The following is a 16,023-nucleotide window of genomic DNA, read 5'->3' as shown; positions in this document are numbered from 1 at the left end:
TCATAGTGTAGTCAGGGTTTAAGGGGAACAATAAAGGAGAAGACAGTGCAGAGAAATGAGGTTATTTCTTAGCATCACAAATGATACTAGGAAAGTGCCAAGAATGGGAGAAAGAAATGAGGTTATTAGCAAAGATTGAGGAAGAACGTAATGGCAGTGTAACATAAATTGTAACATGACTCAAAAATTGGAGATACTCAATGCAGAGCTTTGAAAGAGCTTAAGATTCAATGAAATGCCAATAAAACTATAGAGCAAGCTTGCAAAAGATCATTCAGTGATTTACTGCTGAGACAAGGGAACTCATGCTAATTTTCTCTCTGGGAACTCATGCTAATTTTCTCTCTGGGAACTCTGATACTGGTCCCTAGAAAGTAACATCATCAATATGTGTTTTATCTGACCTTCCAGTGCATTCTTAGGTGTAGACCAGAGGCACTGCCAGCTCCATGGTTGCTCCAGGCCTCCTGGATGGACTTGGGCCAATTACAGCCTCCTCCTGAATGTTTGTCTATATTGTGCAGACAAGCACAGTGCAGAGTATCCCCCAGTAAGTGCTGGCCCATACTTGCAAATCCATTTAGTAGAGATGTTCCTGATCTTATACACTGTTGTTTATGACAATTGCCTTTTCCTGGTGATTCAGAAGAGGATTCCTTGCAGAAAGCAAGTGTAGGAAAATGTGCCTGATATGAAAGTCATATTGATAGACCTATTATGAGGTTTAAAACTGAAGTGTGATGTTTTACATTCTTTCCCAAGACTTTTGTCCTTGCCCATGGTAAGTACTGATAACCCTGGAACGCATGTACAAGTCAAATTTTTCATGAAATCATCTTTAACTACTGGCCACAGTGATTTGATGTGGCTATAAGTGTTCAACCCAGTAATGTGCAAAATTAGCATTTCTCTTGCTCAGTTGTGGATGTTCTGCCAGGCTACATCCTCCCAGCTGAGAACTGTCCTTGTGCCTGACCAGTAAGGCAATCCAAAAACAGTGTCTCCCCTAGATCATTCCTGTTAACAACAAAAGGAGCAGCTTATCAAAGGGCTCAAAGCCCCTGAACCATTTCTCTGAAATTTCTGAAGTTTTTCACTGCCCCAAAAAATAAACCTCCAGCTGAATTGCTGCTCATAATGACCCAAGGGCCACTGACCTTGGGTCCTGTAAACCTACAGTTAACTCTAGTCAACCACTAGACAGTCTGTAGACAGATTCCTATTCCAGAGCGAGGTGGAAGACATATAACCACTTCTGCCTGATGCCCCTACCCCATAAGTTTTTACACCCTTTTAAAATGCCAGTTCCATAGCTTACTTCTTGTGAAGCAATGGGAATGCCTCCTAAACAATTTGAGTCACAAACAGACAACTTAGCTTAGAGACTTTAAATCATTTTCACAATCTAGGTCACTTTGATTGGGATGGGTTTAGAAGTGTTTACATGAACAACTCAGCTGACAGATACGAGAGGTCAGGCATCTGTGGAAGAGTGGCAATGAAGAACATTTGGGAGTGATAACTCCTTCCAGTGTCACAGCTGAACACAGAGGGAGATGGCAGGTCACAGACTGAAAGTGCCTGCTGCTCAGGAAGGACGTGGGCAGCTGATGTACGCAGCTAGTAGCAAAGCCATGCTTTTTTTTTGCCTAGGGTAGTGACTGGGCTGCAATTAAAAACAGAAAGATAAACTAAAAAGATGATAAAATAGGACAGATCATCACACATTTTAAAATGGAAACTTATGTCTCACCTTTATATTATAGCACTCTGAATCCATCAATAAAATAGGAAGTGAAGAATCATAGAATAGAGTCACAGGATGATTTGGGTTGGAAGGGACCTTAACGCCCACCCAGTTCCAACCCCCTGCCATGGGCAGGGACACCTCCCACCACACCAGGTTGCCCAAAGCCCCTTACAGCCTGACCTTGAACACCTCCAGGGATGGGGCATCCACAGCTTCTCTGGGCAACCTGTGCCAGGTGACAAGAGAGTTGGACTTGAAGGAGCCTCAGAATAAGTTCTTTACAAGGAATCACAAGGGAACTAAGCTGTCTGAGAGACACAAGATGCCACCACAGGCCAGAGAGTGGAGAAATCAGTAGCTCCTCCACCCACATCCATCATGGCCAAGCATTAACACCAAGTAGGCCGCAAGTCTTGTCAAGGTCTTGCCACTCAGCTGAACATCAGAAAACGTCATGGGCCTCCCAGCCTGGTGTCTTGGTGCAGCTTTTGCTGTACTAACATATATGTTGCACGGGCTTGGGAGTGATGGTGGTGACAGGCTCATAGACTGTCACCTCCTCTGTCACAAATGCCAGAAGCAGTCCCAAGGCCTATTCTGGAGCGAGAGACTAAATGAGAGAACAAATACTCTTTCTACTTGTCATGACTGTTCTAAAGGAAAAGCATCATAAAACAGACACCAATAAAACATTTTCTACCCAAACTAAACTCTTGCTTGCATAATAAGAAAACCAACTTCTATTATTATCCCTCCAAGTGCCACCTGGGGGCTGCTCAAATTATATTCCTTCTTTGGAGTGGTGTCCATGGATTCATTTGTGAGCATTCATAAACTGGGAAAGAGATGAGAAATGAGGAAAACCTGCAGACTAGTCAATATTACTTAAGGAAGGAGACTCCTGGAGAGCCTGCAAAGATTTTCTGAAGGTTTTATGCTGGACTAATGTGCTCAGCTTGGCTACTGTGTCTGAAAAAGAATATAGCTGAAAGAAAAAGTTTGAAAGATGGGCAGTAAAAATCGTGTAAGAATGGAAAACTGTGAGTATTAGAGGAAAAATGCTGAAATCGTTAATTTTAGAAACAGAACAAGGAAGGGAGACTATGATGAAGTGCGTAAAATAAATGCTCAAAAGAGGCACATTGGGAATCTTCCATGCATGTGCTTTTCACAAGAAAATATTCACTGAAATAGAATAGTGGTCAGCATGAAAGGGATGGAGGAAAATATTTCAAACCCTATACAACCTCCACTGATTTATGGGGTGCTGTATAAGAGATTAGCTGGGCTGAAGAAAGGACCAAGTATTTTCATGAAAAATGTGAATTGAGATCAAACATGTATGGGAGAGAGATAAACCCTAAAATTCTGTGGCATTCATGTAGCCAAACTATAATGATATTGTTAGGGAGAAACCACTTACCCCAAGTATTAATGCACCTAGTTTAGGATCTGGTCATTACCAAGGACAGGATATTTAACTAAACAGATTACAATTCAGATCCAGTAAGATCATTCCTATGCAAGCACCAAGACTTTGGTGGGCATCCTGATTAAAGACGGTGACATCATTGCCAGAAAAATTTAGACATCTATGTTGAATCACCTTGTTTGGCATTGAGTGCCAACAGCATGAGGTAGCAAGATCTGCTCAGTCGTGACACGATGTCTGCAAATCCTTTGTAAAAGAACTCCTTCAGATACTCCCTCACACTAAGTGACACTCAAAGCATCTCGTGCTAGTGAGTGGGTATTACATGGGAAGATGCTGTAGTAAAAGTTTTGTCCTCAGATGTCTCTGAAATTGTACACGCTCAATGAAAAAAAGAAAAAAGGCTTGCACTTAAGGCAGAATGTGATGGATGGTTTTAGTACTGCCCACCCATCTCTTATTTCTCAGTCTAGATTGAGAAAGGTAGATAACTGGTCTGATTGTTGGTGGCAGCTGGCTCTATTCCAACATAAGGGATAAAGCCAGGCCAACATGAGGCATAATAATTCTTGGGATCATATCAAAGGCAGAGATATTCAAGTTGTCTTCTTTACTCAGAAGCTTTTAAGACTTCTGCAGCATGTGTCACAAGCTTTTGGTAAGGAATTTATTACTTTAAAAATTGCTATGAATCAGTGCTACAGTGCATGTGAACTGAACGTGCGAAAGGGGAAGAAAGACAGTCGTGCCCAGCAGCCTGACAGCCAGTGCCTGTTTAGCTGCTGTGGGACTGCACATGAGCATGAGCATCATTAAGAAATTATATCTGCTTTTACCGTGAAGTGCCATTCCCTGGATAAAACAAAGCAAAAGCTAGATCAAGCGATCACCATCTTTTCAAATCTTAAGCCAAAGCAAAGCAGTCTCTCTCTGCTTTTTCAGTACTTAAACATCTCATTGTTGAGCCAAGAGTAGAAGAAGGCTGTTCTGCTGAAGCTTTTACATTGTCCTGATATGCAGCAGCTGAAGTCAAGGTTGCTAACTGGGACCTTCTCCTGAAAACTCTGGCCTCCACTTCTTTAACAAAATGGCTGCATTCCAGTAGGTTTCTTCAGGGATCTCTGGAATATGCTGATCTCCAGTTTTCCTTTCTAGTTTGCTGTCCAAGATGTAGCACTCCTCCGAGAGAAATATGAAAATACAGTCCTAATATTACCTCTTCCATGTGTCTGTGTTGTCCTGAAACTTGACTTTATAACTAAAAAGGTCACTTTAGCGGTGGTTTTAGCTCTATGGATGAGTGGTGAGAATAGTGTTGAACTGTGGCATTTTGCTGTGAGCTCAGAGAAATTGAGGGTTGTGACTCATGGTCACAGGCAGATTAGGAATGGCTGTAGGGGCTGACACCTACAATATGGACACAGATTTCGTTGTCCTTTGTGCTGACACCGGAACTTGTCCAGCCCCTTGATGAGTTGGTTCAGGACACCGAAGTGGCAGGAAACTACTCCAGGAAAAAATAAAATAAAATAAAGGAAGTGAAAGATTTTGGTGAGTTAGTGACACGGACTGGGTGATTGAGGGTCATATGAGCATGAGAGCTGGCATCAGGAACAGGGTGGCATCATGAGGCCAGGGATTGATCAGGGCTGTATTAACCCGACTGGCTTCAGTTGTCACAGAACAGGGAGCAGGAAGTTGGACTGCCACTGTGGGTCAGAGCTACGTGGGTTGTGGATGGACACCCTTGGCTCAGCTCTGCCAACTGCTTCTTCCGACCTCCTCTTCCCACCTAATGGGGATGTTCACAGAATTACAGAATGGTTAAATCAGGTAATGTTGCCCAAAAGCTGCCAGCAGATCTGTGTTGTTCAAAAGCGGTGAGACAAGTTACTGTTAAAAAGAATAAGCTAACCAAGCTATTTGGGACTGAAGTGGGCTGGGAGACAGCTCTACCAGCAGACAGGACAGTAAACTCCAGAGGAAGGACAGGGCAAGAGGTTTGATGGGCTGGGTGCACAGGGTACACATAGCAAGAACTCCTCAGTCACAGCTGCTTACAGTATGCACACTAGTTTGTACCCTTAAAGAAGGTGAATATTTTAACATTAAATAAATAAATAAATAAATAAATAAATAAAGAGACAGACTGCTAGGTTGCTTGATAAAAATTATTCTTGCAGGGAAGAAATAACAAGTCTCTTAAGTCTAGTGGAGAGACGTAACAAGAAGAGATGGCTAAGAGCTAGAGCCAGGCAAAATGCACAGGAGAAATAAGGCACAAGTGTTGAGCTGTGACAGTGATTAACCAGTGGAACAGACGAGCAGGGGAAGCAGCAGTTTTTCTATTTCTTCAAGTCTTCAGCTCAGGACTGGACGCCTTTGTGGAAAATCCTTCCAATAAACATGAGATTTTGGGCTCAGCACTAACTAGCAAAGTAAAATGCTGTTGTGCTTGTTAAACAGGAGGTCAAGCTAGATGATATAAAACCTCTCCTCATCTTAAAAATCCCTGAAGTAGATGAAACAGCTATTGAGCTCCACTATGGAAATGTTTAGGGGATGCATTCGTACTCTTTCCTTGTCGGTGTCTCATGGCAGTGTTTTGGAATACTGCAGCTGCTGATGACCCAATATCCAGGCCATCATTCCACTCCTGCTGAGCCCTCCTTTGGGGTCAGTTTGTCTGTCTGAAGCCCCTGAGCTATAGTTACCTCCAACTCAACAATCTTTGTGTCTAATTCTGACTGTGCTATATAAAAGCAGAACTACAAATTAGGGGGAAAAAAAAAGGTATACTTTAGTACCAAGTGGAAGGAAAGTAGAAAGAAGTACATTTACTTAGATGCAACAGATGCTACGTGTGAATGAAGGCTGAGTAAGAAGCTTTTCATGCAGTCTTCAATCTGCAATTTGCTCAGCAAGCCATGTCAAAAGCTTTCTGAGTCTCTAAAACGCATGCGCAGAGCCCAATTCCTGTGTGCAATCTGAGTATTTGCATGAGACCATCATTTGGAAGAGTTAGTGTGTATGAATTCAGACTGTTTGTGCACTCGGCTACGCAACTTAAAAGAAGGCCTTCATTTTGAGGCTGAATTTAAAAAAAAAAAAAAAAAAAAAAAAGGCTATACCTATCATTACTTTACAAGATTACAACACTGTTTTCATTCAAGAAAGAGCCACAGCAAACAGCCAAGCGTAACCCATAGCTCATGGACAGGACGTGAAGGCTCCACAGTTTCAATATATATTATTGTTTTCTGCCAGTCAACTCTGTAAATCACTACCCAGCAGCAAGCCGGCATACTCACAGTAATTCTTCAGTTTCTCAAAGATTTATCAGAAATATGTAGCTACCCAGAGCCCAGGTCTTACCTTGGCTATGAAGGTAAAGGAAACAGACCAATGAGACTTTCCCCTAATTCTGATGCTATGTAATCTACTAGATTACTGTATTTTACTCTTAACCAATCCTGGTTAATTCTGTGCTTCCCCCATGTTGTCTGCCCTGCACCTGTAACACACTTGTGTAGAAGGGAATTCAAAGTGCCATTGGCCTCATTGGTCCTATGTAGGATCGGTTCTGCCTCAAATGTTCCTGACTGACTTTTCTCTAGCCTTAAAGGTCTCCATACACAATCCTTCCCAGCAATCTTTTCCTATTCATTATCTATTTCTATAGTTTTCCTATATGTACACTAAATCTTCTTTACTGTAAAGTCCATTGCTTTTTGTCCCATAGAAAAACTAAAATTGTTCTTTTCAAAGGTCTTTCATTTCTTTCGTGTCTATTACTACGTTCTTCTCAGTTTCCTGTTGTTGAGGCTGAGAAGTTCCAGTTTGTTCCATTTTTCCATTGCAGGTCATGGTTTCAACCCTCTCACCATTTCTGCTGGTGCTTCTCTGGGCGCTCTCCGATTGACTCATATTGTTCTTGAGCTGTATTGCCTGAAACTGGATACACAGATGAGACAGATGCTGCAGCAGATGACATTATTCAACTTTTTATCTGTTTTAATGCCTTTGATGTCCTTCCTGAAACCTTGTCTTTATATGTGTATTCTCTGTCCTGTGTTTGCACAGTTGAACATTTCTGCTTAAGTGTATTATCTCGAATTTATCTTCAGTAAAACTCTATTTTCAGACCCTTTTAGAAATATGTGAAAAGCTTTTGGAATCCTAATCCTATGCCCTAATGTATTTTTGGTCCCCTCCTACCTCTGTCATTTCCATGTGGAATGTACCCATCTTCCATTCTAGCAGCTAAGTTATTAACGAATAGATTAAAAAGGACTTCAAGCATGGGGAGTCCAGTGAGCAAGGAATGGTACAAAGCAACTGTGACAGCACTAGTCTGGTAGTACTCTGCACAGAGATGCACTGAATTTGTCATCTCCATACCTTTTAAGGTCTTCATGTAGAAAAATGGTACGAATCAATGTTGGGCCATGGTTTAACCCACTATTTTTGAAAGAATCAGTTAATGTAGTATTTTCCATTTGACACCTGCCCATATCCTGCACAGCCTCAGCCCAACACAACTATTTGTGTAGTGAAGTGGTAAACCAGGTTTGGGGAACACTAAAAGAGCACAGAGAAGTGTAGTCCAAGGCTAGGTGCATGCTCTGTGCTGGTTCACAGCGTGAGCTTGTGCTGACATGAGGAAAAGGACAGGAACATATGGCTGGGAGTGTTTAAGAAAAATTAAGCCCTTGCTGCTGCTCAGAGGAATGACCCCATGTGCATTTCTGCTCGTTTTCTCTCTGATGCTGGCTGTAGTGCTTAACGCTACTTTGTTCTTTTTGGCTTGGTTAGCTCTTGATCTGATCGGATCTGGCTGATCACACATCTAAGTGGTCACTGATATTGGCTCAAGACCAGTATTGGATATGAAGGGTCCTAAAAAGTGTTTTCAAGATTGGTTTTCATCTACCTAGAACGATGTTTTGTCCCAGAAAAGTGTCTCCTTTTCCAGGCCTTCCATCACCTTGCTGTGCTGCTGTGTGACTGATAAAAAGGACACACCAGCAGCGGTTACGGGGATGTTACCCCAGCGCCTTGCCTCCCTTAGCCAGCTATATCGCTAAGGGCCTTCCACCTGCAGCCCTGCTTTCCACCCCCAGCTCTCTATCTGCTCACCCAAGATATCTTGGCAATGTTTCCCAGAGCCTCTGGGGCTCTTTTCCTTGTTTTTCTCGTGCCGTTGTTCTCATGCTCTGATTCTCATGACCTTGCACCTGCAAACCTCGATAGTTTTCTTTGCAGGTTCTCATGGGAAGCAAGTGCCACCAGCATGAGAATCACCCCCTTTCCTCCCTTTCCTCCCTTTTCCTAGCCTTTGGTTACAGCTTTTAGTTTACATTATATGGGCACAAAGCTTCACAACCCACCAGAATGTATCTCCTGAGATATGAGCAGCTACAAGCAATAGGGTTTGAGTGGGTCCTGATTAAAACAACTCAGTTATTATGGGAAAAGCATTATGCTGGGCAGGGGGCAGTGTAGAAAGGAGTCCAGGAGAGGACACTGATCTGAGGACTCTCCCCACCCTTTTTTTCCCAGCTGCCCACTTGGAAGAGCTCTCCTTTCCCTTCTCTTCCTCTCTCTCTCCCATTTATTTTCACTGTTAGATTCAATGTATGCACTGCTACCAAATCTTTGTGCATCCACATCCTATGTGCAACAGGGGAATGGCAGAGAGGGCAGGAATTCCCCAAGAGCCTCCTCGCTTTAGCAGCAACACTGTCTTAGACTGGCTTTGTGCATCCTACAGGTGCAGGCAGTTTAAATGAACAGAAATTAGGTTTGCAGAATCAGGATGGGGAGTGACAGTGGAATGGGAATGTGTTTTCTGGTAGCAGTCTGCATCTGCATTGGGTTGGAATAGGGTGAAGCCATACTCCAAGTGGGAAGAAAAACCACTAATACCCAAGACTTTGTGAAGAGTTAAGAGTTTACATGAACTGGAGTGAGCAGATTACTCTTGATCTTACTGGTGTGACCAGAGGAAGGGTTCAGGAACAGAAAGCTGCCAAGTAGATCCCTGGCCTGTGGGATGGGGTTTTGGGGAGAAGAAGGAGCAAGAACAAAGCCACGAGGTGATAGGATACAGGTGCTTCCCCAGCAGCTGCTGCTATGGCCTGCATGTCCTTCACACTGCTGGTAAATCTGTGCTTGTGACCTGTTACAAGGCTTCGTGGTTACTTTGGAGTTTTTCCAGTGCAACTACTGAAAAATTAAATTGAAATACGAGCTGAGAGAACAACTCATTTCTTTACATACAGATTAACCTTAGGTGTCAGGCCACTTTCTCCAAGCAAACAATCCCTGCCCCATGCGGCTAAAGAAAGCCTGATGTAGAAAGAATAATAAATGTGCCTCTGAGGCATTTCTAAATCGCCCGGTTTTGTTGCAGCTGAGCATTGCATGGATATTTTAGCACTGCAAGTAGCTCCTGAGGATGATGCCAACACAGTCATCATGACTGAGTGCGTTTCAGTGGAAAATAATTTGGGTTAAGTTTTGGGCGTGGCTATCTCAATAGAAAAATATTTAAGGGAAAGTGGATTGTCATGGTAAAGTGCACCAACAAACAGGGTGGGACATGGGAGAAAAAGGCAAAAGTTACGTATTAATGGGAAAAGGCAAAAGTCACATTTTGCAAAATTTTCTTCAATTATCCTGATATTTTTCACATCAGCTGCTCCTTTGCCAAGTGTGGCTTACACAGAACAGATAGTGCGGCACAAACCCCGGGTCTGTACTGCCTTCCCATGGACCGGCTGTGTAATGGGGATGCTTATTTAGGACAATTCCTTGGTGTTATGGACAGAGCCAGGCGATGAGTACCCGACCCAAAAGGCACCAGGAGAGAATGGAAACATGGGGCTTCCCTGGATGGTTGTGACCTGTTGCGTCTTTCCCAAGTTGAGTGGAAATCTTGGTGGGGAGCATCCTTGTAGTGTTTTTTTGGGAAGATGTGGAGAAAGTTTTAGGGAGGTAGCTCCACATATGTTCACTATGTAGACAGCGAAAGTGAAATGCAGTTTATCTAAACTGTTTCCTATATTGACCTTTCAGATTTTTTGGTGCCTTGGTGTTAGTTTTAGTATCTTACCATTCATGCTGGTAGGAACAAGTTCTTGGATGGCCAAAAGGATGGACGCTAGCTTGTAGCATTTAGGACATTTTTAATTCTGATACAAAAGTACCATGCCAAACCAGCAGCTGAATTCCTGTTGCTGGATGTTGTATTGCTACTGGACCTTGACATGGAGCCAGTGCGGGCTGTAGATCCCCCCCCCACCTATTCCTTCCACAAACTGGGGTCTCAAATCCCTTTATAAATACTCTTCATACAGTTCAGAAGTGCCTTGCTGTCTGAGTGAGAGCTCCTTCACATAGAGAACAAGTTATTCTGGAAGAAAGGTTATTTTAAACTAGACTAAAGGCTCTGGTCACATGAGCTGTGGGTCCGTGAGGATTTATTTGGTGACGATACTGGCTTAAGCAATCCTGGCTTTTTTCCTCCCGTTTCCCTCTCTTCCCACCAGTCATCCTTGTGCCACTCCCCGCGCTGTGCCAGCAGAACTGTTTGTTTAGCTACACGGTGAAAAAACAAGGGGACCGATCCAATGCAATTAGACAAAATGGAGAAATACTCTTTGTTTTCTTGAGCCAGACTGCTCGGCCTGTGTGATTCATTGCACAACTACACAGATTGCTCAGTGGCGCAGACAAGGAGGGCAGGTGGACGCAGAAGAAATTTGCTGGGTGGGCAGAGATGGGATGCTCAGTCCTCTGAGATGCTCAGTGCCTGAGCAGCACCAGTGCTGGTGGTGAAACCACAGATTGTTTAGGATTTACTGTTGCTTACTGCTTGCTGGATTTACTGCCAGCATGGCAGCAGAGTTGTTAAAGTAGCACAGATAGTCTTGGGTCAAACCTTTCAGCCTCGAGCAAACCACGAGCACACAGCGAGGTTTCAGGAGACTGCTGAGCTGTAGCTCCCCACCACCATCAGGAGGGGATCTTCTTTCTCTGCTGTCTTTCATCCCTGCCTGCAGCTTCCAGCCTTCCCTTGCACCACTTCAGGTGGTCAGCAGAGGCTTTGCACAAGTCTGATCTTCATTAGCTAAGCAGAAAGATCGAGTTACTTCGTGCTTGAGCAGTTTTCTCCTGGGTTAGCAAGCTGAACTGCCTCATTGAAAGCCTTTTGAAAAAGCAAATACCAGGGAAGAAAAATGGTGGAAAACCAGAGCTAGGAGCACAGAGACGGTTTAGAAATGGGGGTGGGTGAGACAGCCTTCTTTTAGCGGCGCTGAGCTGTTAGATCAAGTCGGCTGTCTCATCGTCTGATTCAGATACACCTTCCACTTTCACGCAGGTCGTTAGCTCGAGCAGAAGAATAAAATACATGGCTTCTATCCATACCATCCGAAACTTCTGCCGCAAGATTTAAGCGTGTGAGCTGTTCCCTGCTTGCAGAGCATGAGTCAGCTGAAGGTTTGACCCATTAATCTTTCAGAAGTGAGAGGGGAAAAACACCGCAGCCTTTGCTGGCTGTTGCGTTTCCATTATGCAAAGGGGACGCTATGGGTTTCTGGGCGAATGTGTTTTCATTGCTCTCCAAATATGCTGTTTTCATAAGGCATGAAATATGACTTTAGCTGTCAGATGTACAAACTCCACTGGTGTTTGAAAATCCAGCTGTGTTTTCAGATTCTTAACAAAAAAATAGCAGTAAAACGACCTCTGTAATTGGAGCTTAACTGACAGGACTCTTGACAATACGTGAGGCAGAACAGAATCCACCTCAGTTGCCATGGCTATGTTTTCCCATCGAGCTAACAAAATTAAAAATTTACTTTTGCCAGTTAATTCAGCCATTCTTACCAATAAGCCCATGAAAACCTGTTAATATCAGAAAGAAGGAACACTTTTGCACAGCAGATGGACAATTCAGAAGCAAGGTTATCTCTGCACATAGGTAAAGTAGCTGTGACCGAGGGCAGCACAATATTTGTGGCAGCACAAAGGCCAGGGCCCACTGTCAATTCCAGAGCTCCAAAAAGCCAGGCCCACAGCTGCTCCACTGAGCAATGGTGGAGGTTTGGAGGCCAGGTACTGCCTGGGGAAAATACATCCGCAAGAGGCATGAGCAAGAAAATTAGTAGAAACACAGCCCTGGACATCAGGAAAGTAGGAAAATCTCAGTCTCAGTATGGACTTACAATCAGGCAGGGAGGTGAAGGTTAACAAGAAAGGCTTCTGTAGGTGCGCTGGCACCAAAGGAAAATATGGCCCAACTGATAAGTGATAAAGGACATGGAAAAGGCTGAAGTAGTCCATGTTTTTCTACCATGGTTTTCACAGATATGTTCTGCCCTTAGGCTTCCCAGTTCCCCAAGACTAATTGCAGTCTGTGGGAGCAAAGCTGTACCCAGCACAGGGAGCACAAAAGCAAACTGGATGTACAGAAGTCCACAAGATCAGATGGGATGCAACAAAGCTGCTGGAGGAGCTGGCCAGCATCGTTGCAAGGCCACTCCCTATCATCTTTGAAAGGTTAGAGTGATCTGGGGAGGTTGATGATGAGATGGTTAAGGATCACTCCTATCTTTAAGGAGGGCAAGAAGAAATACTCATGGAGCAATAGGCCAGTCTGCCTAACTTTAGTCCCTGGGAAGGTGGTGGAGCAAATCCTCCTGGATGCCATGCCCAAGCCCAGGAAGGACAAGAAGGTAATTGTGAGCAGCCAAAATGGATTTACCAGGGCAAATTGATTGCTTTCTAAGATGGGATGATAAATAAAAGACCATTTAATGTCTTTTATTGATGACCTGGATAATGGGATCATAGAATCCTAAAATCATTAAGGTTGGAAAAGACCTTCAGGATCATCTGGTCCAACTATCACCCTATTACTAACGTCCCTAAGCACCGTGTCCAATCTTTCTTTGAACACCCCAAGTGATGGGGGACAATAACAGTAAATTTGTGGGCAGTACTAAACTGGGGATGAATGACTTGAGGTCAGGGCTTGAGGTCAGGGCTTCTCTGAAGAGGGTCCTAGACAGGTTGGAGAAATGGATTCACAGGAATCTAATGAAGTTCATCAAAGGCACCCCAATAATATTCTGCACTAGGGGAGGAATAGCCTTATGCAAGAGTAAAGGTTAGGGGCCATCAAAGGAGCTCAGCAGAGGAAGACTGGGAGGTCCTGGTGGACAGCAAGTGGAATGTGAGTCAGCAGCGTGCCCTTGCAGCAGAGAAGGTTAACCAAAACCTGTTATTAGCAAAAGTGGAGCCAGCAAGTTGAAGGAAGTGGTTCTTCTGTGTTTGGTATTTGGAGACCACATCTTAGAAATATCCAGTGTTGAGCTCCCTAGCAAGAGCTTGAGTACAAGAAAGACACTGATATACTGGATTGAGCCCTGTGGAGATCCACCAAGCTGGTTAGGGGACTGGAGATCATGATGTATGTAGAGAAACTGAAAGAACTGGGTCTGTTCAGCCTTAAAACAAAGGTAAAGAGACAGCTTATTGCTTCCTACAGCTAACACAATGACACAAAGAAAATAGACGTGCACAGGAAAAGGAAGAGGCAAGAGACACAAACTGGGATATGGGAATTTGTAAATGGACTCGTTGAAGCCTTCAGCAACCTGCTTAATTGGCCCCACTCTGACCAAGGGCTGGACTACATGACCTTTGGAGGTCCCTGCTGATCCACATGGTCCTGTGATTCTGTGAAGAAATACGGCTTGAAGAGGATGAATGAAAGGAGTGAGTATGATTTACTTTCTCCCACACATATAGAAAGTATTTCAGTGTCCCTGTATGATCCAGAAATATTCTAGTATGTTGAAAAAAACCACCACCTTCCAATCTGTTGAACACCCCATGACTAAGATTTTTTTTTTAACATTTACTATTGCAGTCCTTTTAGAAGTCACATTTGGCAAAATCTTCTTATATATATCAAATCTATTCCTCCCCAGTACACACTGTGTGCTCATAAAACACCACTAAATCATCATTAATTGAAACTGACTGCAGATTTCTTTTTAATATAATTGTTCTCCCATTTTCCTCTATACACTATTTCAAGGGCCCTATTACTTCTTAGTTAATCTATGTATGTTATATAAAAGAGTCATAGTACCACAGTAATTAAACAAATCAAGAAACATAGTGCATATATTTTCATAATCCCCCCCATCACTTGCCATGATATGAGAAAGTCTACTTCCACCAAACAGCTGAGAAACTGAGGTACAGAAAAGCTCAGAGGATTTCCAAAGAGAATCCTATCAGAGCACACATTTAAGCATATTCTGTGAGCTTTCAAGCCAGTGTTTAACCACAAGATAATTCTTTAAATAGATGCCTGATGAAGTGTACTATGACTTTTGGAAACATCTCCCCTGGTGTACTGGCTCTTCATGCCTTCTGAAATAGTAAAAACAGAAAAAAAAGGCAAGTGGTTTGGGCTAAGAACCAGGTGGAGAGGCCAGCAGGACTGTAACTAGTAAAAGAAGTCCTCTAGCACCCAGATGGGAGAAGGCAGAGACCAGTTTCGGCCCAGCGAGTTGGCGATGGAGACGGAATGGTTTTACTGGCTGATTCTGGGTGTGGGTGGAGAAGTTTCCTGTGTGCAGACCAAGAATCATAGGTTGGCTGGGGCTTTCGCTCCCCTTATGTTTTGGATGAGCCACTGAAAGGTGGCGGAGCTGGGTGTGTGGCCATCTGGAGGATGTCGGTTGACAGCTGCAAAATGCAGAGGAGTTGTGTTCTCTCCATTAGCTCAAGGGAACCCATGGTGAGAAGCTGAAACCCTCCACTGCTGAAAACTTCATGCCTTTTTTCCACAGGTCTGCAGCACAGTCGTGATTTAGTCTTAATTAAGATGCCAATCTAAAAATATCCTGTCATATTTGTGTTTTTTTTTAAATTATGGCAGGATATTTTTAGATTGGCATCTCAAGTCTGCTCATTCTTTGTTTATGTCCCCACAAAGGTATAAACCACTTTTATCACAACCTTGATCTTGGAGCAGAAATCTGAGCAGTTGTGAGCTCCCAGAGCTTTTATTAGTTGTGATCTACAACCTTTTGCTATATATTATGCACTGCTTCAGCAGAGCCTACGGTTCTGCAGCAGAAAAGAGAGGCTATTGCTAAAAACAGCATAGCACACACATCAGTTTAAGCTTCCTCTCTTCCTTCTTATCTCTGAAGTTTATGCCAGATTAAAGTTTAGATAAGGCAGGCTCACCTCTGTCACTGCCCTCCAAGAAACCACTTTGCGAGACCGGAATGTCTCCCCCAGGGAGGAAAGACTTGTTTCTGCCCACACAAGAAAAGCAGATAAGACTTTGTGCCTGTGGGCAGAATACTTTCCCCCTTTGGTAGAGATTTTTTATTTATTTATTTATTTATTTATTTATTTATTTACTGTTCATAATTATCATGACTCTGGGACCTGCGGTTTTAGAGATGAATAAATTAAAATCTGGCAACTGCAGCATTTTATCTACAGCCATAGAAGTGGTAGAAGTTTGCTGGAGAGCAGAGGGCCGGGTGGGTTTTGGACAGGATTTTATTGCTGTATTTCAGCTCTGCCTGAGGTGACAAGGCAGGTGCTAGGGCTTGCCAGCTGCCTCATCTGCTCACTTTGTGGGGTTCTTTGGAGAGCAAAAGAAGCAAAAAAAAACATGCTTTATGCACATTAAAAGGCACTCAAGGGCAGCACAAGGATGGACAGAGGGATCGCTGACCTGGGACACAAGTCCTGTGAGAAGCGGCTGAGGGAACCGGGGGTGTTTGGTCTGGAGAAG

Source organism: Aythya ferina (assembly GCF_964211825.1).
Source record: "Aythya ferina genome assembly, chromosome: 1".
Taxonomy (NCBI): domain Eukaryota; kingdom Metazoa; phylum Chordata; class Aves; order Anseriformes; family Anatidae; genus Aythya; species Aythya ferina.
This window is presented reverse-complemented; position numbering follows the sequence as displayed.